This window comes from Marmota monax, unplaced genomic scaffold (genome assembly GCF_021218885.2).
Source record: "Marmota monax isolate L192 unplaced genomic scaffold, Marmota_monax_Labrador192_F-V1.1 WCK01_AAM20220418_F8-fsc00002, whole genome shotgun sequence".
NCBI lineage: Eukaryota > Metazoa > Chordata > Mammalia > Rodentia > Sciuridae > Marmota > Marmota monax.
Genome location: NW_026693571.1, coordinates 31,716,907 through 31,742,441, shown reverse-complemented (window position 1 = coordinate 31,742,441; position 25,535 = coordinate 31,716,907). Strand labels below are relative to the sequence as shown.

At 37.8% G+C, this 25,535-nt stretch overlaps 1 long non-coding RNA gene across 3 annotated transcripts; it reads right to left on the bottom strand.

Annotated features, from left to right (window-relative positions):
• Positions 1-1,433: 1,433 nt before the first annotated feature.
• Positions 1,434-24,765, bottom strand: LOC124102755 (uncharacterized). 3 transcript variants are annotated; one of them, XR_009228170.1, is made up of 5 exons: positions 24,630-24,765; positions 12,501-12,633; positions 11,901-11,966; positions 3,902-4,052; positions 1,434-3,762 (listed from the first exon to the last, which is right to left on the bottom strand). It is a non-coding gene; the product is annotated as an uncharacterized LOC124102755 (long non-coding RNA). The 3 variants fall into 3 exon arrangements; XR_006854970.2 differs by lacking the exon at positions 12,501-12,633; XR_009228169.1 differs by lacking the exons at positions 11,901-11,966; positions 12,501-12,633.
• Between the last annotated feature and the right edge of the window lie 770 nt (positions 24,766-25,535).

Below are 25,535 nucleotides of genomic sequence, written 5' to 3'. Positions count from 1 at the left end.
TCCTTGATTATTTTCATTTCTAAACATTATCTAATGAAATAGACTGTATCAAACTTTTTAGAGATGCATATTAGCTATCTTTTACTGTGTAGCAAATTACTCCCATACTGAAATGCTTTCTTTGACAACCGTTTTCTCACCATTTCTCTGGGTCAGGAATGTGAATGCATCTTGGTTGGCTATCACTGGCTCAAGGTCTCCCATGAAGTTGCAGGTAAAGCTTTTGTCTGGTGCTGTGATTTCACCTGGAGGCTCATTTAGAAGAGGAACTGATTTCAAGTTCATTCAGGTGGCTCTTGGAGAAATCAAGCTTCTTGTGGGCTGTTGGACAGACGGTCTTCTTTTTTGGATGGTGGCTGAAGACCTCCCTCCAGTCTTGACCTGGTGAGTCTCTCCATGAGGCAGCCAGATATGGTATCTAGTTTCTCTCAGAAGGAGCAAGGGTGAGTTGGAATCCCATCCCGAGTCTTTTTCTAATTTAGTATCATCTCATATGTCTGAGGATCAGTAAGTTTAGCTCACACTAACCCAGGACCTGAATATCAGAAAGTAGCCATCATTAGGAGTCATCTTAGAAGCTTCCTTTTATAGTTTATTCTCTGGATCCCCAGTGTAATTCACATCTATCATCCTACATGCAAAATCCTCGACTCCCAATCAATATCACCCAGGGTTTTATCTCCTTATAGCATCAGGTCAAATTCCAGGATCTTATAAACTCATATCTGGGTGTAGAATGGACTTATCAGCTGTCTTTCTGTAAGTAAAAACACATATCTTTGCAATCTATACCTGTGAGTTTAAAGAAACAAACTGTCCCTCACTCTCCACATCTAATGTACAATGGTGGAACAGACTTAATCTCTCTGTTATAAACATTTCTGCTTAAAGAAAGGGGAAAGTGAAAAGCACAAGGGAGTCATTGCTCGATGGAATTCTGGAATTAAGTGAAGCAAATGCTTTAAGATTAATCAGGTCTTACGACATGAAATAATTTTTCATTGTGTTTGCATCTGCTCTCTGGGTTCTTGGTTCTGTGTCTGCCAAATTTCCTTTCTCATGAAGGTACCTTGGTTACATTTAATAGTTTTCTCCTCTTGCCCAGGGTTTTGACTGTTCCAAACACTGTCCATGGCATAGATTCTTCCTTCATCTCCTAATTCCTTGTGCCACCAGTTTTTTTTTTTTTAAATCAAAATGCCAAGCTGATGAGTCTGTTTGGTAGAATCCAGGACACATTGACTCACTCACAAGGGAAGTTGGGGAAGTACTTGAAAATCTTCACTGTTCACAGGTGGGATTCTAAGTCTTCTAAGACTCAAAATATCAACATTTCCCCACGTAAGAAAGAACTTTAGTCAAAAGAATGAGTAGCAACAAATGCACTTTTTAAACACAAAAGAGGACTATTGGATCATCTTTTATTCCTTTGACTGATTATTATCTAGTTTGTGATCCGGCTATCTTGCTTCTGGGTATATATCCAAAGGAAATGAAGTCACCATAGTAAAGAGATGGTGCAGGCACATGTTTATTTTATCACTATTATAATAACTAAGATATGGAATCAACCTAGGTGCCTGTCGATTAGTACACACACACACACACACACACACAGATACACACACACACACACTCACACTCACACACACATACACATGATGGAATGCTATTTGCCACATAGAAGAATGAAACTCTGTCTTTTGAGCAAAGTGGATGGAATTGGATGACATTAGGTTATGTGAAATAAGCTAGATACCAAAAGACAAGTATCACATATGTATGGAAGATTTAAAAAAGTCAATCTGTAAAATAATGATTACTAGAGGTCAGGGTGGGTTAAAGGGATGATGGATTTGAACAATGCATGAAGTATGCATAAGTAGGAATATCAATATGAAACCTATTAATGTGTACAATTAATAAATGTTAGTCAAGAATGAAGTAAAATATATAAAATGCATTTGCTTACATATTTATCTTTAAAGTGTACTGACTTTTACACTGATACTTTTCAAAAATTTATTATATTTTGTTTTAGATAAAACAAAGATAAAGCTCAACAAAGCATCATTGTTAAATAAAAAGGAAACATTTTAACTGGAAGCTCATGTACTTGTGAAGTAGATTTTTTTTTTTAAAAAACTAATATTTGTGTTCAGTGTCTTTCTGTGAGGAACTCTCTAGTCAAAGTACACAGGAAGATTTTGTGATTTGGTTGGTCTGTACTCACTCAGGGATTCATTTGAGACAACATTTATAGCTTATCCATGATGACTGTGATTGACATAAGATTGACCTTTGGGAAGAGATGTCTATTGGTGCATTTTAGATAGAGGCAATTGTATGTATTGCTTAAGTGCTGATAAAGCCTAGAATTATAGGTAGATTCCATTCCTCTATGATCTGTTACTGAGAAATTGGAAATTTAAGTTTCTAAAGAGTTTCTGCTTAAAAAAAACTTTTAGATTTTTATAGGTTAGATAAGACTAATATGAAACTTTCTATTCATTGCTCTATTTCTAGACTGTGCTGTGAAAAAATAGATTACAGATTACCATCCTTATTAAAGACCTTTGACTTACAAATTTAGCAGTTTTTATTAAACTTTTTAGAATATGCTTCTCTGATTTTTCTAGGCTCTTAGACAAATGAAACATACTTTCTTGAATATAAGAACAGAAAGTATTTTTCTGCAATATGACAGGAGGCATTTTCCCCCAATTAAAAAAAATTATACTAAAATACACTTAACATACACTTTGCTATCTTCAGCATTTTAAGTGTACAGCTCAGTGGTATTACGTAAATTCACATTGTTGTGTAACTATCAGTACCACTCATCTCCAGAACTCTTTTCATCTTGCAAAAGTGAAACTCTGAACCCATTAAACAATAACTGCCAATTCCCCTGTTCCCTAAACCATCTCAAAAACCATTTTACCTTTTTTTCTCAATGATTTTTGACTAGTCTAAATACCTCATAAAAGGAAAATCAGACTGCTTGTTTTCCAAGTGGTTTATTTCTCTTAGCACAATGTCTTCAAGGTTCATCTCTATTGTAGTTTATGTAGTATTTCTTTCCTTTTTGAAACTGAATAGTATTCCATTTTATGTAAAATGTTTTGCTTATGTATTTGTCAATGGACATCTGAGTTGCTCTTGCATTTTAGCTGTGAATAATGGTACTTAGGAACATGGGTCTACAAAACATCTCTTTGAGAGACAGTGGCTTTGCTTCATTACTTTGTGTTAATTGCTCAACACTAGCTTCTACTGGAGCGACATTCATAATTCATATAATAACAAGTTATGTTGATTATATTATCTAGAGTTTCTATAGAAAAGAAAACTTCAATTCAAATGATGCAAGATATTTTGATGAAGCAAATACTTCACTCAAAGATGTGTGTGTGTGTGGGTGAAGGGAGTTTAAGGGGAGTAACAAGGAGTGCTGAGATACCTAGACAAGCACAACTGTGGGAAGCAATTAGCATCTTTAGTTCTGAATGAGCAAGGGGAGGAGATAGTGTCAATAGGACCCCAGTGAGATCTGTAGGCAAGGAGAAAGAGATAGACAGGAGCTGAGCTCATAAAAGGATGCAGTCATTGCCAAAAAGGAGGCCTAAAGTGGGCAAACATAGGGATGAAGCATCACAACCTCTTTTTCCTCCTGCTTTATAATTTTTTGTCAGTAAGTCCTGTAGATTGAGCCCAAGTAGAAGTCAGTTGGCAAGACCCAGCCATCCAGGGTGATGCAATCTATAAAATTGAGTAAGGTGATCAGTTAGTCTTATGGGGAAGGAGCAGGGCAGGAAAGGACAGGGTAATTAGGGAAAGGCTTTTCTTTGGAGAAACATTTTCAAATCTTAGAATTTAGCAGTAAAGATATGTGGCTTACTTTTTTCTTACAATGGAAGACGTCTTATTCGATTTATTCTCTCTTCTGAGATGCAAAGAAGTGGAGTACATGTTATTTCTGCTTTGTTTTTCATAGCAATGTGCCTTCAGAGACTGGATAAGTAGAATGACCAGAAATGGATTATTTCACCCTGTGTATCAAGAGACATGAGCATTTTAAATTAGCTTATATTAAGCCCACTTCCAAGAAAGAATTGAAGGCTGCTATATATAAGGTGCATTCATAGTTTCTATGAACTTGGCCAGTGTTCATGCATGCATGAAGAGAAATGCTGACAGAGAAAAAAGTTAACTGAAACCAGAGAATCTGTCAAGGTGATGAAAAATGGGTTGTATTGGCTCTAGACAAACAGCATGACCAGATGGGCATTAGAGATTGTTTGAAGAAGTTTTCTTAAAGGAGGTTTGATTGAATAAAATTATTTTGTAATGTGCAGAATGCAAAAGGTGGTGTATTTATGTGCATGACTAGGGGAGAGATGTAAAGGGAAGGGAGATGAATACTAGCGCAGGCCACATGCAGGGAAAATATATGAATACCTAAGGGTTTTCCATTATCTAGGAGGGTAAGTGATATTCTCAAGAAACCCATGGGGCGAGAATCTATATTCATAGAAACTTCCCCTACTCTTTTTTTTTTTTTGACACCTTTTCTTCATCTTTGCAGAACTTCCATCAATATCTCATCAATTCTCCATTTCTCTAGGAGGGCAATACCAGAGGACAGGCAATTACAAAACTGGATTTGCACATAAGGGAGTTAGAGATAGACTTAGATTCTGACCCAAACTTAGATTTCAACAAAACTTTCTGCCTCCTGAGTTTACTGCTGAATAAGGAGATTTCGCTGCCTTTCATTGCACTTACACTACATCTGCCCTTTTGATGTAAACACGCATGTCTATCACATCTTTCCGAAGCAATTTGCCACAAGTGACCCCATTTAAAAGCAATGTTTGTTTAGAGGAGGTAGTTTACCTTGGCAAAGTTTTCTAAATAATTCATAGAGGGTTTCTAGTAACTGAGAAAGAAATGTTTGTCTCAATGCATGAAAAATGAGTAGCCAAGGTCTATTTTTACCTAGACAAAAAGGATAATCATTAAAAGGTATAATATTATAACTGAATTTAGAAATAAATTAAGGCAATTTCATAATGCCATTGTCTGTTAACAAGAGATGGCAAATAATTCCAAAAGGCTTTCTAAATGAGAATTGCTCCACCGCTTGGAAGTCTAAGTTTACTGGTGATGGATTGTTGAGAAATTTTGCTCATGTTTAACAATATGTGACTCTCCTGCTTACTTACAATTTTATAATAAAAATAAAAAAGTGGAAAGGGAAAAATGCAAGAAATACTGGTAATCAGAAGATGCTGCTAGTTGATCTCAGCCACTCACAACCTATATGACTAGTTAGAACCATTCTGAATAAAAAAAAATCATAATTCTGGATAACAATGAAACAGAATTAAGCCTGCAACATTTGTCTTAGTGAAATTTATTTTTTGATGTCCCTAAATATATAGGCTAACCAGAACTCTTTATTTACCATGACTTTTAAAAATGGATTATAAAAAAGTCAATCCTCAAGCAAATCAAATCTTATGTGAATAATTATACATTTTCTGGATTTATCCCAATGTACATGTGACAGTCTCTCAGTATCTTGAAACTGCCAAAAGCTTTATGCATTTTTGTTTTTTGTTTTTGGGCCACTGCTTTTACTTTTTTCTCTCCCTGTGACCTGCCTTCACCCAGATAAATTGTGCTCCTCCTGGATCCCCTCCAAAACTGAATTAAGTGACTATGAATGAACCCTTACAATGTGGAAACTGTATGTCTATGTCAGAATGAGCTAGTTTTATAATAGTAATAAATAACCCCAAATCCTCAGTAGGTTTAGTGTAACAAATCTTTAATTCTCCCCTAAAGTTCACATCCAGCGCTGATTTGTGGGGAGTTTCTGCTCATTGTCACTACTCAGGGGTCCTGTCAATGGAAGCCTTACTTTATATACACATCCATGATCAGTGCAGTGGTGAATTATGCCCTGGCTCCTAAAGTCTCCTCTGGAAATCACACATCACTGCTACTCATATAGCATTGGCCACAGGAAGTTACATGGCCACCCTTGCCTAACTTCAGTATTTGTAGAATAGCACTGGTTACTACCAAATGGCACAGTGGTCAAGAGAAAGACTCTGGCATCCACTGTGTCTGACCCTCACCAGGTGTAATTTGGGACATGTTAATTAATTTTTCTTTGTTCTCAGTTCCTCTTCTGTAGAATGGTATTCATGTTTGCCTGTCCTTATTGGGCATTAAAAATTAAGCGAGTTAATACATGTAAAAATATTATCACGCTGCTTGACATTACATGGAATATTAGCTATCATTTGATCCCACATTTAGCCTTTATTGGCTTAAAATATAACTTTAATTTAGAGGACCATCTCTGTATAGAAAGGCAAGAGCCTTGTGAGTGGGAATCTCCTTGTGGGAATGTAATTTAAGTGCTTGTGAAGGAACACAATAGGAATTTATTTCCTTTGAGTTTTTGATGTTTGTATGAGTTTTTTTTTTTCAGATCAATAAGGGACTACTTATGAAATTTCAGCCTTGGTACAGCAAATTACATTTGATGACATAAAGAAGTTAATTTAGTTTTCTCAAATACTCAACCAACTGCAGAGTGCTTAATCCACTGATATAATTGGCTTAGTAAATAAAATTAAAAAACTAAACAACTTGGGGCTGGGGTTGTGGCTAAGAGGTAGAGTCCTTGCCTACCATGCATGAGGCACTGGGTTCGATCCTCAGCACCACATAAAAATTAAAAAAAAAATAAAGATATTGTTAAAAAAACACTAAAAAAACTACATTTTTACCTGTTTATCTTTATTTTTAGGACTCTGGGGAGGGATTTATTAAAGAAGAAAAACACTCCTAATACTCATTGCTTCATTAAAAATAAAACAATTCCATAGTCCTAAAAATGGAAAATATTTTCTCTCTCCAAATGTTTTCAGTAAACTTTCATGAACAATATATGAATTACATAGAACAGCATTTAAATGATACGTGGGTAACAAGAACACATCAAACTTCAATACAATTTCACTCACAATTTGATTCAGCAATCGGAGAAAAATAGGTTACTTAAAAATGGTCAGAATCTCAGTACAGGATTGTTGACAGCTCTGAAGAAAAGTTGAATAACACTGTGTTGAAAAGGTCAATGTTTCTTGTTGATATTGGCTGTTGGGATGGGGAAGAGCCTTTGGGAGTTTCAAGGGCCCCCTCCAGGGACATATATTGCAGTGGAAGTTTTAGAGGTCAGACTTTCTGAGATAAGGAGCAGGACTTGTTTTCTCACAATAGTTCTGAACTCAGAGGTCATTCATGAACTCTTTTGAATCACTTTTCCCCCAAAGGCTCAAATAAAAAATGTGGGCTAATAAAACTGGGTAATAGTAAGGTTTGCGGGAAACATGGGAATCATTATTCTGTTCCATTTAACTGAGTTTAATATCTTGTTTGCAGAGAAAGTAAAAATACAGGAAAAGGAGTAAAGAGAATTTTGGCCTGAAAATAAATAAACAAGCTCAACTGGGTTTGATTATTTTTTTCCATCATAATCTCCATCACTGTGGATCACCTTTCTTTAAATGCCTCCCTCTTTTCTAAGCATCGTAGTTTTTGATGTTGAATTCCAAATGAAATGGTTTGCTATTGCTTAATAACTTTAGTATTTGATGCAAAAATTAAATAATTCTAATATTAAGGTGCGAGTCAGTTAATAGGAAATGTATTTTTTTGGCCAATAATTCTTTCTGGCATGAGCCATTCTATAGTGCGTTGCAACCCAGGCATTTAGAATACTTTGTAGGATGTATCATTATCCCTAGTAATTAAATATTCATGCACATAGTATTTAATTTTTATTATTTAATGGATACGGATATTTTTCACTGTGAAACTGCATGATAATAAGCATTGGGGTTAATTAAAAATTCATCTGTTTTCCATGAAAAAAATAGACCTGCAAGTTTTAAGATTGGTCATTTTTTAAAAACATTTCTTCTTGATCTTAGCATTGTACAGACTTAAATTAGGAAAAAATTCCCAGGCTGGATAGTTTGTAGGCCAGTGGCCACTCTGCTCCTCTAAAACTTACCTTAATATGGTGGCAGCAGGAAGAGAAAACCAGCAATTTAAGTTACCAGAACTCACACCAGCTGTGTTTCCAACTTCCTTGACATTCTCAAAGCCATGAGCTGGCTGCATGCTGCGGTGATTTGGAACTGCTGAGTCTTTAAGTAGTGCAATTTTGTTATCATAATAAATGACACTATCCAACCATTATTAATCACTTACTGTGCTCTTGGCATTTTTCTAATAATTTTACATATGCTCACTCACTCAGTGACCTTTCACACTCAAGTCCACATTACCAGGTACTTTTATCCCTATGTTATAGATGAGGTAACAGAGATACAAAGATTTTCCTAAACTCGCCAAAATGATTATGCTCATAAGCAGTGGAGCCAAATTAAAATCTGAGTAGTCTTGTTCCAAGGTCCTTAGTTTTTAAGTTCTAAACTAGGTTGTCAATCTAGGCTTCCTGGTTCTCAACTATGTGAGTGAACAACTGAAAACATCCTCAGTTCTCAATTTGCATTTGTTTCTAATATAGTATCTAACTAATTAACTACATATATGTGTTAAGGAAGAAGGCACACTAGCTTGGAAGAGTTCGATAGCAGGAATGTAGCACAACTTCAGTGTAATTCATTGGAATGAGAATCTGTTACTTTGGCCCACTCTTGCCCTGCCCCCCTTAATCTGTTGCCTGTAAAAAATGTTTTATACGTTAAATATCTTTCATTGATGATTTGTAAGAGGGTTGTGAATGTGAAAACCTTTAATTCTTAGCATTTCAATAATGATAAAGTTGAAGTTCATTTATATTTATCTGCATTAAGTAACTAATTTGTTGCTTCAGTGATTTCTTCTCAGAGTCTAGATAGCAATATAAGATCAGTTGGCTTTGATTTACTTGTTATGAAGTGAGAATGACGATAGGGTCAAGAGTAAGAAAGGAGGATTTAAATTTCTCTAAATATCAGTGGTCTACAACCACATTTGGAATATGAAAATTGTGCAATAACTTCTAAAATTCTTTTATTACTAATTGCAAAAACCTTTTTTTTTTTTTTTTGCTAGTTGTGATCTAGTAGAATACCTGATGTTTGATTCTCTATATTTCTAAATGGAAGAGTATCATCATAGCCCTCTGTGAAACAAATGGGAATCTGGATAAAGAGGCTGAATAATTATTCTTTCTAAAACAAGAATTCAAAACCTCCTGAAAGTAAAAGTGTACATTATTCCAGTGCTCACTTTGTGTGGGTAAATGGCTAATTGCATGTGTTTCCTTTTCTATTTGTAACGTTCCAGGCAGGTGCCATGCTAGCTGGTGCTTATCATAATTACGCTGCATCTTACCACCTGAGTAGGAAACTACTGAAATGCTGCACATAAATCTTTCAATATAATAAAATTGCACATCAGGACATCCATAGAAAGGTAAAGAAAATAGGAACAGAGCATTAGATATATTACTAGTGGTGACCATATAAATTCTTGAAAGATTAATAGTATTGTTCCCTTTCCCCTACCTTCATTCTCTGGACAAGTCTAGAGTGGATGTAGAAGGTCATTGTCATTCACTTTGCATGGTCCCAGGGACCTTTGAATGATTCAACATAACCAAGTGGCCATACTATTTTAAAGGACATTAACATTCCTATTAAGCTTTTGAGAATTTTGACCTTTCTTAAATGTCAGAAAGGGGATATTCTACAGATAAATTGTGATCAACTGGATGCATAATATACCAAGTGTTTGGGCTTTTCTGTCTAACTCAGAACCCCTGGGAGATGGTGGATTTAATGAAATGCTGTTTCCTATTATGCGAGAGTAGTTGATAATTTGCTTAGTGGCTCTATTGGCACAGAATGTGCTGCAAGATCTGACATTGGTGATCACAGAATTGTATTCATCTGAATCAGTCCTCACAGTTTACAAATGAGAAAGCCAGGACTCAGAGAAATAAAATGATTTGTCCGAAATGAGACAGCCAGTGAGCAGCAGAGCTGGGAATAGAATCCAGGTCTTCTGACTCCCAGACTGGTATTCTTTCTACTTTATCACGCTGAACTGAACTTTTTCTCCCCTGTACTTCTCTGTCCTTTTATGTAATTCATTATATGCTGAAGTTCCAAGCAGGGGAAATGGATTTTTCATTATAATTTTAATAAGGTGCCACAAAACATGAAATTCACATTTGAATCCCAATTTTCTTTTCTTAAACCATAGAGTGCTGAATAGTGAAGACAAACCTCACCACATAAATTACCACTGTCTCTGGACTTCCCAGTTTTTGATGGTTATATATGTGTTACTATAAATCCCCAAACCTCTCTTATTGTACTTTTTTTAAGGTTTACAATCCTATATGCAACTAATTATCAGCCCTGCCAGTTCTTTGACTGATTTTGTTTTCTTCGGTTTCAAATACTTTTTCTTGCTTAGGTTCTGGAAATCTCTCTGGATATCTTGAAGAACAGCAAAATATCTGTCAGGAACACTGACAATGTGGTGTGTGCGTGCGTGTGCGTATCTTTTCCTTTTACAAAAACCCAAGGAATTTCTTTATTTTTTTCATAAAACCTCCAAAATATGACCTCGTTGTAAGCGTTGATTCTCCTGTGCTTACATTGCTGGTGTCCCACACATAAAAGGCTGAGTAGAGTTGTCTTTGGCAGTTGCTGATAGGGTTGGCATTCACTGGGATTAAATGAAAAATCCATTGCAGATGCAATCCAGTGCAAGATGACATTTTAAAAAAGGATGTCCTAAACCAAATAGGAAACTATGTGAAGTCAGATTTATTCTTTCTTAAAATGAGCTTGAATATCGGTAAGCTGCACTTAAAAAAAAATAAAAAATAAAAAATCCCACACTTGTTATCAATGAAGCTAATTTTAACATACATATGGTATTTTAGAGTTCTGAGAAAGTGCTTTTATCTGATTTGAATGTATTGTATGAGTGAAATACCACTGTTTGGACAGTGTGCCAGTTTTCACATCATCAATATAAGTTTTTCACTTGAAATGGCAGTCCCTGTGCCTTCCTGCTGGCTGCTGCCCTCCCACCTCTTCCTGTCAGTTCTATAAACTACTTCTCCTTTTGCCCAAATCCCCTGCTGAGTACAATCCTCTTACCAACTGAGGCGCAGCTCTATTTCTTTTATTTATGACCAGCCCCCTTTTCCAGGTTGCTTAGAGAACCATTATATTATTACTGAAATAAATTGTTACCACTGAAAGGGTCCTTGACAGTCTCTCAGCCCAGCCCTTCTATGTGATAAAGGAGGACCAGGGTATTTAGGCGACTCACTCATGTTCGGACTCCTTAGTGGCATCGGTGAAAACAGAACCTGTGTTTCCCGATATTAATTTCCTTCTAGCTCTGCTTTTTCTCTTCATCTCCCTTTGGATAGGCTACAAGAATTCTGTTGGATTTTGTGTGATAAAACTCTTGATCTGATTGACTATTATAAAAGCCACATGGATTTATATTCTCAGAAAGCTCCCACAGTATCCAGAATCTGTAATCATCTCTTTGAATTTGATCCATTGCATCTTTTTGTCTTAATAGATTCTGTGGCTCACATAATACATCAATCATGTTTCACTGAGGACCCAGCGTGAACCTGACCTTCAGGCAGTACCTGTGGTATCTAGAGGTCTGGTGGAGGGACTGCCAGGAGGATATTTAATAAGAAATTGAGGAACAGTTTAGAAATGAAAAGAATCTCTGTTATTGGATGAAGAGGAAATAAAACACAGAAACTGGGCACAGTGGGGAGTGGAGGATGAAGATGGGGGTTGGGTGGTGTTGAGAACAACCTGAGTCTCTCTGGAATTTGTGTGCCATTCCCGCAAGCCAATGGAAAAATCCAGGACAGACAGGGGCTAAAAAATAAACAAATAAACAAATAAATAAAAAATGAAAAAACATTATATCTGAAAAGTTTTTTTTTTTTTAACTAAAATCTCTATAAGGCAGTGTGTTTTGAGTGCTTAGGTTAAAACTGGAACACAGTAGCATAAGAAAGTCAGTCTTTTAGCTGCAGTATGGAATTCAGTGTTGTTTACATCTATAAAGGCCTTCGAAAACCCAATGCTTCAATATGAGTGTGATTTATTAATTGCCTTTTTCCCTGGATCAGACCTCAAACTCTTATTTTATTTTATTTTATTTTTCAGTGCTGGGGATTAAACCCAGGGCCTTGCACATGCTAGGCAAGTGCCCTATCACTGAGCTATATCCCTAGTCCCACTAGTTCCCAAATGTTTAACCATGTTCTTCTGTGAGAAAGAATAAAGGTAGCTTGGAGAGTAGAAGTTCTATTTGAATAAGAGACTAAAGAACTTCAGGGCACAGGACTTTTCTATAAAGTCTGTGCAAAAACAATTGTACTTTGATAGCTGTCTTGGATCACGTACCACAAAAAGAGGGTGAACGTCTCTTTACCATCCTTTTCATTATCAACTGCTATTCAAGTTCTGCACCTGGAGAGCTCCACACTCTTGGTGTTAGTGATGTTCAGGGCTACCTACTGGAAAAAGGCAGCCATGCCTGGAAAACAGAGTTGGAATTTCAAGGCCCACTAGCAAAGAAAGAGCTGTCTCTTGGGAGTTGTTCACAGTGGTAATATCATGCTCACAGGGAAATGGGGGCACCAAGAAGATGTGGTAATGTTACCCAGGAGGCTCATCAGATTCTCTGCAAACTTGTAACGGACGGAAGGGGGACTGGGAAGACAAGAGACAGGCTGCTGAGAGTCTGTATGAGCAGGTGTGGGAAGGCTTGGGGAGACTTGAGTTATATTTGTTCTCTACATCTCTGGTCTTTTGATCCTATCTGAATTGTCTGTTTTGGGAATTGGAAGCACATGTATTTACTTATAATCTCAAATTTAAAATTGAAGAACATTTTAAGAAAAATGGCATTCTCATTAATGATTTTAGTATGCTATTATTTTCTTAAATTTCCTAAAATAATAATAACTCTGAATTAATAAACCACATGTTAGCTGCTCTGCACTTCCCATTAGAATATTATCGATTTGGATTGGGAATACTGCTCAAAGGTAGAGTGCAAGCTTAGCATATGCAAGGCACTGGGTTTGACACTCAGTACCACACACACACACACACACACACACACACACACAACACAGTCAGTCTGTTTGTCTATCCATCCATCTATCCATCCATCCATCCATCCATCCATCTTCCTATATATATGAGAGTATATAGATCTCCACATATAGGTATATGTATGTTTATTTCTTTTCTTTTTTGTAACTTTTCAGATTTAGAATAAAACATTTTCAGTATTTGCCGGGGCAGTGGCACACACCTGCAATCCTAGCAACTCAGGATGCCAAGGCAGGAGGATTGCAAGTTTGAGGGCAGCCTGGCAATTTAGCAAGACCCTGTCTCAAAATAAAAAAATGAAAAGGGATGGAGATGTATTTCAGTGGTAGAGCACCTGCCTAGCATGCTTGAGGTCGTGAGTGAAATACCCAGCACCACACATACAAATTTTAGTTTTCATATTTTTCACTTGTTTTTTTTTTTTTTTTCACTCTAGAAACAAACTGCATAAGAATACCAGAGAAATGGACTGACTTTGTCTGTGGCTTTTTCCGTGACTGTGTCTAGCTTTTGTAAGATCTGGTACCCTTGGTCCAACCGAGTCTCCAGATGGCACTGTTGTCAGAGAGATGCAGGAAAATAGATGACCCAAATATATTTTTGTATCTCGGTTTCAGTTTATAAATCACTAGTTTTGTTTTTGAAATGTTTTCAGGTCAAAGCAGTTTTAAGATCCCTCTTCAGCAGTTACTTGCCATTCTTGCTCTATTCTTCCCATTTTCTATGTATTAGATACTTTTTTCAGTCTGGAATTTATAGTTCCCAGTGCAATACCAAGCACAGAATTTATTGAGAATCCACTTTTCATTCCCTAGTAAAGTTGCTTTTAGTGATAATGAAAGTACTTAAAATTTGTTTTTACAGAATTTCTAACCAACATACCTCCAGATTAACACCACCATTAAATACCTATGCAGACCCACAATCATGTGTTCCTCTTGTTGTTATGTAAGAAAACAACATGGGATTTACTATCTAAATTTTTAAACATATTATGCAATATTAACTCTAGGCAGAGTCTTGTATAGAAGATCCCTAGAATTTAATGTATTGTGTACTTTTGCATTTGAGGATATTTCTGAACTGTCTTCATCAGGATCCTCCTTGATCTGACATATCCTTTATTTTGCAATAGCCTTTGCATTAATCTAATATAAAGCTTGTAAGCAGAGGGATGCGCTTCTGTAAGGGTTAGACAGCAGATGTGATGTGCTTTCTTTCATGCAAATGTTTATATACCTTTGTCCTTCTTTGGGTCAAGGTGAGCTTTTGTACATGTGAGGACAAGAGGGCAAATGTTTTTTAGAGTTCCACTGTTTTGCAGAATTTATTCATTACTTTTCTCACAAATAGAATCTCCATTAGCATGACAAGTAAAAAGCCAAATAGCATATCCTTTGTTGAATAAGTGATTCAGACAGTTGTATTTATAAATGACCTTAGGGGTACCACAAGGTCCTCCTTCCAAAATCACCTGCCCTGGGTCTAAACTTGTCCTGCTTGGGTAGCATCATCATTTAACAATAACTTTTGCGTTAAGGCATTAGTGCAAGGTCTCCTGGAGGCTCCTGTGGAAATGTGTACGCTGCCTTGGAGGGACAGGAGGGCTCTTTCATTAGCATAGGCTGGCAAACTGCCACCTCCAGTCATTTAACATCTAGTAATTGGGCTGCTTTTATGTGCAAGGCAGTGTAGTCAAATGAGGGGAAAGGCAGTTCCCTGAGGACATGGAGGATTGTTAATATTTGATGGTTAAGGCAGAAAAAAATGTGAAACAGGGGAAAAGGAAGGATTTCAGTGTGAGGAGGTACCTAGGATGGGTTGCTGCAACCTGAATCACTTACTCAGCATGCAAATGATAGCAAAAAGGAGGACATGTGGAAATAATGTTTAAATGGAGACAATGGAATTTTTCTAGAGTTTTTTTTAATTCCTTCAGCATGGAACACCAACAATATGTCTGGCACCAAGGACCAGGGACACAGAAATGGGACAGACAATAAACACATAAATAAAATATGATAAGGGATATAAAGGGAATAAAGTGTGTTGATTGAAGATGGATAAGGATACTGAGTGAGCAGGGTGTTGCTATTTTTTTTTTTTTTTTTGGTATCAGGAATTGAATGCAGAGGTGCTTAATGACTGAGGCACATCCCTAGCCCTCTTTGTGTTTTGAGACAGGGCCTTGCTAAATTACTGAGGCTGGATTTAAACTTGAGATCCTCTTGCCTCAGCCTTCTAAGCCACTGGGATTACAGGCATGTGCCACTGTGCCTGGCGCTATTTTGTCTAGGGAGGGCAGGGAAGAACTAATGAAAGTAAGGGATCAAGTCATGCAGATCTGGGAGGGAGTGGGAGAGCATTCCTGGAGAGCAAGTTCAGTGTCTCAAAAGCAGGAAAATACCTGTTGTGTCCAAGGACTAGAAAGGAGGTGGATGTGGCTTAAGGCAGCTGAGCCAAGAGGACAATGTAGGAGAGAAGGACATTGATGACTCAGTGCCAGTCTCTGCTGTCAAGGAGATGGGTGGGAAACTGGTTATGTAGAACTTCAAAACCATAATATGTACTTTGAATTTATTCTGAATGAGCCAAAAATTGATTGGAGGATTTTCAGCTGAGTAATGACATCATCAGACATATTTTAAAGGAAAACACCAGCTGCTGTGTTGAGATTAGACTTTTATGTGTCGAGGGTTTAAACACGGAGAGAGGCATATTACAAATACCCAGGGAAGCAGTGGTGGCAACTTTGAATTGTGTGGGTGGGGAAAGTGATTAGAGGTTAGATTCTGGATTTATATTTGAAGGTAGAACTGGCAGGATTTGCTATTCTTCACTTGTATGATGCCTGTTAGTGCTTCTTCCTTGAGGTGGATGCTGCACAGAAACTGGTTAAGAGCTTCCTGTTAACCAAGACTTGGGAATCTAAAGCCACGGCACTCACATGACTTTGGAACCACATGCAATACTCAGCAGCTGAAATTGTCTTACATGATTAGGGTCCGTCCTGCAGGGTATCTTGAGAAGACCTGAGTAGATCTAAAAATCTACTTGTTAACAACTCATTAGCTGGGTTTGTCTCAGGAGTGTAGTGCAAGCTAACATTTTTCTTGAGTTCCATTGTAGTTTGGAAGTTCACACTCTTCTTATAGTCTTTTGGGAGATCCTTTAGGCTACAGGAGGTTTCTAGTTGAAGCTACAACCATTGGTAAATAAAATTTGATTCAGAGATGAATTTTAAAGGAAGTGAGAATTGCCTTTGATCTACCTACTCATTCAGGGAGTTCTCTTATCTCAGGATGTCTTGTTCAAGTGTGGGCTCTGTCACATTAACATTTATCTTGGCCCTACCTACTTCTCTTTCTATCTAAAGTATTTCTTCATACTCATTGCATTTAGTAGAGTACCACAGAGACCAACATCTCATTTGACATGCAAAGAAGTCTCAAAAGTGGGTCTTTGTGATTGATAGTGAAAAAGAATTTTTTTGGGGTGTGTGTGTGTTTGTGTGTGGCCAGGAAACCCGACCTGGTGCCCACAAATCACACTTTTGTATGATCATTCAATGTAAGGGACATTCATGGTTCTATTGAATGTAGTTGTTAAATTTAAATGAACATTTCTTGATTGACAGATGTTTACCTAGAGCACTTATCATGTTCCAAGGTCTATGTGGGTGTGGGGCCACAGTTATAGTGACCTAGTCAAGGATTGGGATTTATTTGGGAGTATTCTTGGGAATACTTTTAAGGGAATGAAAAGACAGGATGTGGAGGACAGAGGTCCAGAAAGTATTAAGTACCAAAGACCCACAGAGGATAACTTTGGATCAATTCCATGAGGGAGCTTCAGAAATAGAAGGTCACACCTTAGAACTGTTCTGACCTGGGAGCAAGGGAGCTGTCCCCAGAAGGATGGAAATTTCAAAATGTTTCTAGTTCTCCCATTCAGGTAGTTGCAGTGGATTCCAGAAGCCTGATGTTGGTAAGAAAAGCACACGTAGGACTCTGGGAACTTGAACATGGTAAAATGGTCTAAGGGGATATGGGTAGAATACTGACAGTGTCCTCTTCAGACTGTTCAGTGCACGACTCAGATCCACTCATACCATACACTAACTTTACTCCATGCTCCATGGCACTGTGGGCTGGGGATGCAAGCCCACGTGTGGAATATATGTGCCTTTCAGAATGAATTCCTGCCCTTTTCAGTGTGGATGAAGTCTGATGTAATAAACTTGCTGCTAAGTGACTGGTCTCTCTGAGAAATTGCACCATACCAAGGGCTCAGTATCTATTTTCTGCTGACGACTGGTTGGAAATTCAACACCATCAGTGGCTACATCATCCCTGGTGTGAGAAAGAGCTCATTCTTTTGGGACCACAAATAGCTTCCAACTCTGCTGCAATGGCAACTGGGTCTACTGTGCTAGTACTGGGGCACTCCGGGACAGAGACTGTGTGACATCTGCAGGATGAGTTCCCCTATCCACAGTGTATTAGTCAGCTTTTCACTGCTGTGAGCAAAATATCTTTCAAGAACTACTTACAGGAGGAAAGATATATTTTGGCTCATAGTTTCAGAGGTTTCAGTTCATGGTCAGCAAGTCCCATGCTCTGGGCCTGAGTTGAGGCAGAACATCATGGCCAATGGGCAACACGGAGGAAAACTTTCAGCTCATAGCAGCTAGGGAGGGAGACGGGTGGAGAAGGAGGAGGAAGGGAGAGAGAGAGGGGGGGAGAGAGAGAGAGAGAGAGAGAGAGAGAAAGAGAGAGAGAGGTGTGTGTGTGTGTGTGTGTGTGTGTGTTGTGTGGTGTTAGGGCACACCTCCAGTAACCTACTTCCTTCAACTAAATCTTACTTCCTACTAGCCCATTTAGCTATTACCTCATAACCCTCGTAACCAACCCTCATAACCTGCCTCATAACCAATGACTTCTCCAAAGCCCACTTCTGAGCATGTGAGACTTGGGGGGAATTCCACGTCCAAACCAACACAAAGGTTTCTAATCACATGTCTGCAGTGGACATTAACATGTAGTGCAAATATTCATAGACTGTGTGCATCTCACAGCTCTATGTCCATGTGTCTTTCCTAGCTTCCTTAATCTTCCCGATCTTTTTCACTAATCTTCCAATCTCACTACCCAAGTATTTTGACACTGCAAAGGAATTAATATGTACCATTACCCCAATATATTTCTCATGCCACTGATGTGAAAGATTAGGTATACTATCTGATGCTCTGCCCTCTGGAGTAATTTTTCTGTAGAAGCACTATTTTTCAGGGCTATCTTTGAGAGATATAGAATAGCAGCAATCTATGTTCAGTTTTAATAAACATATTGAACCATTTTGTCCATGGACCTGGTCTTGGTTTTGAGCAGATGCCAGGAATCTTTCATAATGCCAAGAAAGTAGCATTGGTACAAAGGAGGTGGACAGTGCAGGGACCCGGGATGCCTGTTTGAGTTAATCATGACTTCTGGGCATGCTCAAAGTCAATCCTGGATGTTATGATGAAAAGTTGCTTACCTGTGAAAACTATGGTTTGGTATGTGAATATGATATGATTTGATTTGTTATGGTGGTACAGTCAACTCCTTTAAGGAATCTCTGGTTGCATTTCAATTCATAACCTATGGTTAATTGTTCAGTCTTTACCAAGGGTCTAGTAACATATTGTTTTTTTTCAAATGGAGCATATGTTTTTCTGTTGTAAATACCATAGTTAATCTCCCAGGGCTTTAGGGTCTGTGCTGAACTTGGGACTTTCCAGAGAATCCAAACCCCATCTTTACTATGGATATCTTTAGCACCAAAGGATCTGTTGTTCATATGGCCTAAATGGCAAGGTCACTGGCATTTCACGCTAAACCTGTTGTAAAGAACTTTTTGGATGGTAGCCACTGGAATGACACGATAAAAGAGTTGGAATAACTTTCTCAAGGCAAAACCTGGAAAGGGCTACTAATCACAGGTCCTTTCTCAATGGCTGTAGGAAGAGGTACAGGGAGTATAACTTGATTTTTTGCCTTAGAAGGGATCCCTGGCTTTTACCTTAGGAGGGTCCCAAATCAATTGATGTTCTGTGAAATTTCCTGATTATAAAAGTTTTTCTGAATTGTATTGTTCAAGGTCAGAATTATATATGCATTTCTGTTTATTCAATGGAATAAAGACTGATCTTTCTTATTGATAGCTGTTGAGTAAAACACTAGAATATTCCTGAAACATTCATTTTAGGAAAAAATGTCATAAGTGATATAGTAATGCAATTGGGACTACAACTTAGTTCTAGTCATCTGCCGCAATTTAGAGACCATAACTATTCAGGGACCATACTCATAAAATAAATGATGGTATAATCAAGATTACTATTACTGCCTCAGCATCCTGTAAGACTTTGAGTAAATCACATATTTCTACCATTGCACCTGGACTGTGGTGATGTTTCTGATTTATTATTTAGGGCACTTTTTTGGGAAACTTGTACCATGATGGTTAGGAACTCAATGTAAGGGTTCTGTCAACTGCTAAATATATTTATTCTTTGGCTGGATCAGTGAGAGTATGCACATGTTGAAAGTAAGACTTGGGTCAGTACTCCATGCATTTTCTGGCTTCTGTAGGCTCCACTGTTTTAGGGGTACCAGGATAATATTTTGAGTCACCTGGTGTCAGTAGTAGCTTGCACCCTTCAACTGGAAAGTATAAAAAAATTCCTTGTTTCATGGGCAAATATCCATAGGTCCTTTTGAAAAAGACTGGGAGAATCAACATTGTATATCCTTGCTGTGGAATTGCAGAATTCTTCTTCAGGAAGATGTGGCTTCCCTTTAAAAAATAGATTTTGTGTCTGAGAACTGGTTCAAGCCTGGAAACTAGAGAATGAGCAGTGATTTGTCTATTAGTATGTCGACATCAGTCAACTGTTTATCTGTTCCTCATTAAAATTTTTTGATTATCTATATCAGGCAATGCCCTTGTTGTTTGCTCATCAGTCTTGTCCTAGAAACACTATGTTTTATTAGGTATCACCACAAATACTTGCAGATTTGATACTTGTTATGATAACTCTGTCCACCTTGCTTCTGGTCATTAAAAGCTGCCACCTGGCCTCTGCTATTTCAAATCCGATCTCTCTGATACAAGAAAGCTACTTTCATAGCAGTATTTCCTACCATCAATCCTAGCCCAGTAAGAACGTCACACACGCGCTTCTTGATGATGCCAGGGGTCTCTTTAGTAGGATATTTCTTATTCTCAGTAAAGAAAGTATCTTCTGGAACTTTGCCAGACATGGTCATGCAGTGGACTCTCAGTTCTGCAATGGTTTTGCCCACTTAGCCTGCTGATTTCTCACTGAACACGTTGTCAAAGCACTTCCACCTCAATTAATATGAGACATAGTTATTTCCAAGTTTATAGGAACAAATCAAGCAAAAGTTTTTAATATTGGCTGCAGATGCCCTTGCTATGGTATTGAGTTACACAAGCAATACTCCACTGCAACAAATCTTTTCTATGCAGCCTTATCTTCTACCATTTCAGTTTAGAACCTTTAATATCTACTTCTAGGCATGTTCTTTCAGTTCTTCTAGCACTTATTAGCCAGGTTCTGCTTTTCCTTCAGTAAATAATTCCTTTCCTCCTGTTTTAGTTAGCTTTTGGGGAAGAGCCCAGTGGAGGAAATCTGCTCAGCTCACAGAGGGGTCAAGAAGCAGAAAAAGGCAGGGAAGGAGCCTTCTAGGGAATGCCCTAATGACCCACCTCCTCCAGTCATGCCACACACCTGCCTACAGTTACCACCCAGTCAGTCCATTCAAAATAGGATCAACTGATTAGGTTACAGCTCTCATAATCTAATCATTTCACCTCTGAATATTCCTGCATTAACAGAAAAATTTGGGGGACACCTCAGATTCTTTAGCAGAGGTAATATTTTCCCAACCACATCATGCTTGAATAGTAGGCAGGAAGAGAGGCCTGTGTATATCTTGAGGAACAAGTATAATCATGCAAAATATCAGTTGTAGTTGATGTTTCTGCACAGCCTTTAGGCAGGAGGAAGCTGTTATTCTCAAGTAAAAGAATTTGAGGGCGGTTGTTTTTGCCCAGGGCTTTAGAGGCATTGGAAGTTCAATGATTTTTTTTTTTGTGTGTGTGTATCCCAGTCTCAGGTTCTATTCTTTCTTTATTAGGATCCAACCATAGTATAAGAAGTTTGCCAAGATACATCAGCCTTCTTTGAAACTTTGCTACTTTAATCTCAAGTCATGTTCCTGGTCTTCAGTAGCTACAGATGATAGTATTCTCTTTTAGTGCCACCATTGAGTACTTGCAGCTTCCACGTCATGCTCTGAGTTGGTAATTGGTGCTCTAAACTTGTAATGTTCTTGTTCATTTCATTAATAGAATTTCATAACAGCCATTAATTCCATAGATTTTATAACTACCAACATCGCAATATAACTCAAATGAAAGAGATATTATACAATCTAATATATCTTCATCTGCTTGTATCCCATTTGAGTTCATTCTACATGCAAGTTTCAGCAATTACCCTGGGTTTTGTCACTTTTCCTATCACCAGTAATGGGCTTTCTATTGCCATTAGTGAGGCATCCAACTCCAGCATCCCATCCTGAGAGTCAGTCTCCAGGATCTTTTCAGGTACCAATTGTCTTAGGGTTCTCCAAGAACAAACACTCAAACAAATTTGTGTGAAAGTGATTTATGAGGAAGTGTTCTCAAGAAGACTTGGTAGGGGAGTGGGGGGCAGGAAGTGAGGAGAGGGCAAACAAGTGTGAGGTACCAGGCAAAGACTCATGAAGAGGAACTTTGACTCAGTTCTGTAGGGAAGATGAAATAACAAACTAGTCACACCTCGGAGCTGCCATGGCTGGGGACAGGGACCTTCATCTCTGCCTCTGAAACTCTGAGATACTGGTGACAGTAGTTGCCACTACTGGGAAAAAAATTTGCAGGCAGTTCCACTTCTTTGTGTGCAAAAGCAAAGTGTTTGGCTTCCTGAGATAAGTTGAAGAGATGTGGTCACTGGCTGTTGAATATGAAAAGGACAATAGTGGATGTAGCTAATAATTGTAAAAAAAATAAGAATATATAACAGGGTGTGGGAGGAGCACTGTGGGTTTCTTTAGAGGGGTGGTAATGGAAGACAATAAGTAAATAAATCATAATCACCAGGAGGAATGTCTTTTGATAATATTAGACAGCAGAGATAGTACATAATCCTACTGCCTTCTAGTGATTCATCTGCGAGAGTAGATTTTTGGTTGTTTCAAAATTGCCAGACGATCTGTCTCACTGTTTAAGGCTCACTGCTACTAAATAACTCTTCTTTTCCTCTTGTGCTTTTCCTTCCTCCTCCTCTTTTTTTCCCTCTATTATAGCCATTGAAGAAATGTACAAAATGACTGATCACTGCCTATATTGTGGATACTCTGATGTTTTTGTCTCCTAATTTTTTTTTCTGCATATACATTTTAAACAATTTTATTCTTTTAAGTAGTTTTCAAACTGTTGTCTTTTTGTTTGAAATAAATTTTACTAACATGGATCATGTGTCAAGCTCTTTTATATACTGGGCAATGTTATAGCCACTGAGGTTGCAACAATGAACAAAAAGATGAATAGCATAGAGGAAGATGGATCTGCAGGGTAGGAAGACAGGGAGTGCTTTGTGCTTCTTTGTGTGCTGTTTTTGAAGGGCACTCACAGCAGGGTGATAGTGAGAAGATATCTGAGGGGAATTTTCTGGGCAGAGGCTGTAACAAACACCTTGAGATAGAAATACCTTTGATGGGTTCAAGGAGCAGCTAGGAATCAGTGTCAGAATTGGAATTTTTGGCTCAAATGCGGGAGGCCAGGAGGAAAGTTGAAATTATAGCAGTTATGACCAAAGTGGACTGTGAGCAGCTGAAAAACCAGGGTCTTGGGAACCATTTTAAGAACTTTGCTTTTTATTCTGAGATAAGAGGTCATGGGAAAATTTGAGGGAGAGGAGTGTCATGGTAGGACTCATAGTTTAGAAGACTTACTCTTATTGCTTTGTGAAAAAGAAACTCTAGGGAACAGAGGCAGAAATACAGACTAGTCAAGGGGCTGCAGCAATAATCACAGGAAGACAAGGATGATAGCAATGAAGTAATGAAAACAGGCCAGATGCTGGAGAGAAAGAATATACATTTGCCAGAAATGCTAACAGGATTTGCTGATAAGTTGAATGGATTAGATGTGGATTTCAAAATTTGACTAGTAGAAATATTTCATGTTTTTATTCATCTTTAATTCATTTTTCTTCTAACATATTATAGTTTCTAACTTGAGAGAAAAAAAATTTTCTTTACAGGTAAAAGTTACAAAGAGACATGCTGAAACTACTGACATTTCCATGGGTTACTGACAACTCACAACAACAGATTAATCATACAAACATAATTTTAGTCATAGCAAGGGCTACGCAAAAACTAAGACTTATCCCTGGCTTTGATGGGCTGTTGGATCTTTGGCAAAAATGAATATATGCATGCACACATGTGCACGCGCACACACACACACACACACACACACACACACAGGTGTTTTCTAAGTGATTTCCCCAAACTCTAAACACAGCAAAAATTTAGAAGCAATGAAAAGTCAATCTGGGTTTCTGTCACTGAAAGACTTACCAAGGAAGTGATTTAGAGTGAGCTTTCAAGGAAACACACCATATGTGGCAGGAGATGGGTCAGAACAAGAAGTTAGAAGAATAAACAGGTAGAGTGTGTAATGGGACAGAGATCGGCCTGATATGAATGAATGAACAATAACAAAATAAGCATGAATGCCTTCTTTTGAGATAAACATTTTTGTAAAAAGCACTGGTTTTACCAATCCCTACCCCCACTTGACTTTCTCAATTAACTCATTGATTCTTAATTTGTTTTGGTTCGCAAATATTTTGAAAACTTAAAAAGCAGTAGAGAATGCACATTCACACAAAATTTACATGCAGTTTGAGGACTTCCTAGATATTCTGAAGCTAGGTATTTATAGAGCTCAGGTTGTGAACTATTCAGTGTTTTTTAAGCATTAAGGTTTTGTCGTCAAGCAATAGTTATGGCTTAATAGCTCTTCTTTCCTTAAACATTTCAATCAACTTTGCCAGAAATTTTACCAAAATTAGAACATCACAAATCCAATTGAAAGTCATCAAAGATATTGGCCCTATGGCTTGATATTGATATTGATAGATCTTTTATGCAGTAAGGAAAGGAAAAGATTCTTTGGTGATTTTAAACACTTGCCTGAATTCCCTGTATAGACTGGGTAGGCATGTAGGAGAAGCTGAATGCATCATTATCCATGCATAGATACAGATGCTCAATGAAATATGTTTACCTTAGAGTGGAGATGAGCAAGGACTTTTGAGGCAAGCTGAGGAAAGATCCATCAACCAACAATTTTAAGGAATAAGCTAAGAAATGAAATTCAGCTTTTCTGCACCATAGAATCCTGCAAGTAATCACTAGAAGCACCAGGCTATAGACTGTGAGGGTAGCAAGTCATGACTGTTTTTTCTCTAGTAAATTACATATTACCTATGAGCTATTTATTTATTTACCTATCCCAGGCTGATTAGAATGCACACTTTGTTGAGCTCTCTGGGCATAGGTACAAAGTAATAATGGCTTGGTAAGCTATGTGCTCTGGAAACCCTGCAAGCAAGCAAATTCAGGCGAAATTGACACAGCTGACTGGTAACTGCCAGTGAAGTGTGGGCTGACCTCCAAGGGTGTAAGTGTCACTGTAGCAAAGCACTTTGTGAGAAGAGTGAGATGAGCAGCAATTATCTCTTTCGGAATAGCAATCTCAGGGACAGTCATTTTCTCTCTCTGATTTCTGGGTTGAAAACGATATGGCACACTTTATGGAGACGCCTTGAGTTTTGTGTAGTGCATTATAATTTTGCATGGCATCCTGTGTAGGTAGCCATATGGCAACCACATGAAATTGGTCTGAGTCAACTTCTGAGTCAAACTTCACTGGTTTGACTAAGTCCTTAGCATGAAGAGAAAGAGGCAGCAAGGTAGTTACTGTCCACATTATTTACATGATTATGTGCATAAAATGGCTTAAAAGTATATGTTCTGGTATATGTTCTGTTCTGGGCTTTGCCATTTACTATTTTTTTTATATATATAAACGGATCTTTTTTTAAAATTTTTATTGTTGGTTGTTCAAAACATTACATAGTTCTTAATATATCATATTTCACACTTTGATTCAAGTGGGTTATGAACTCCC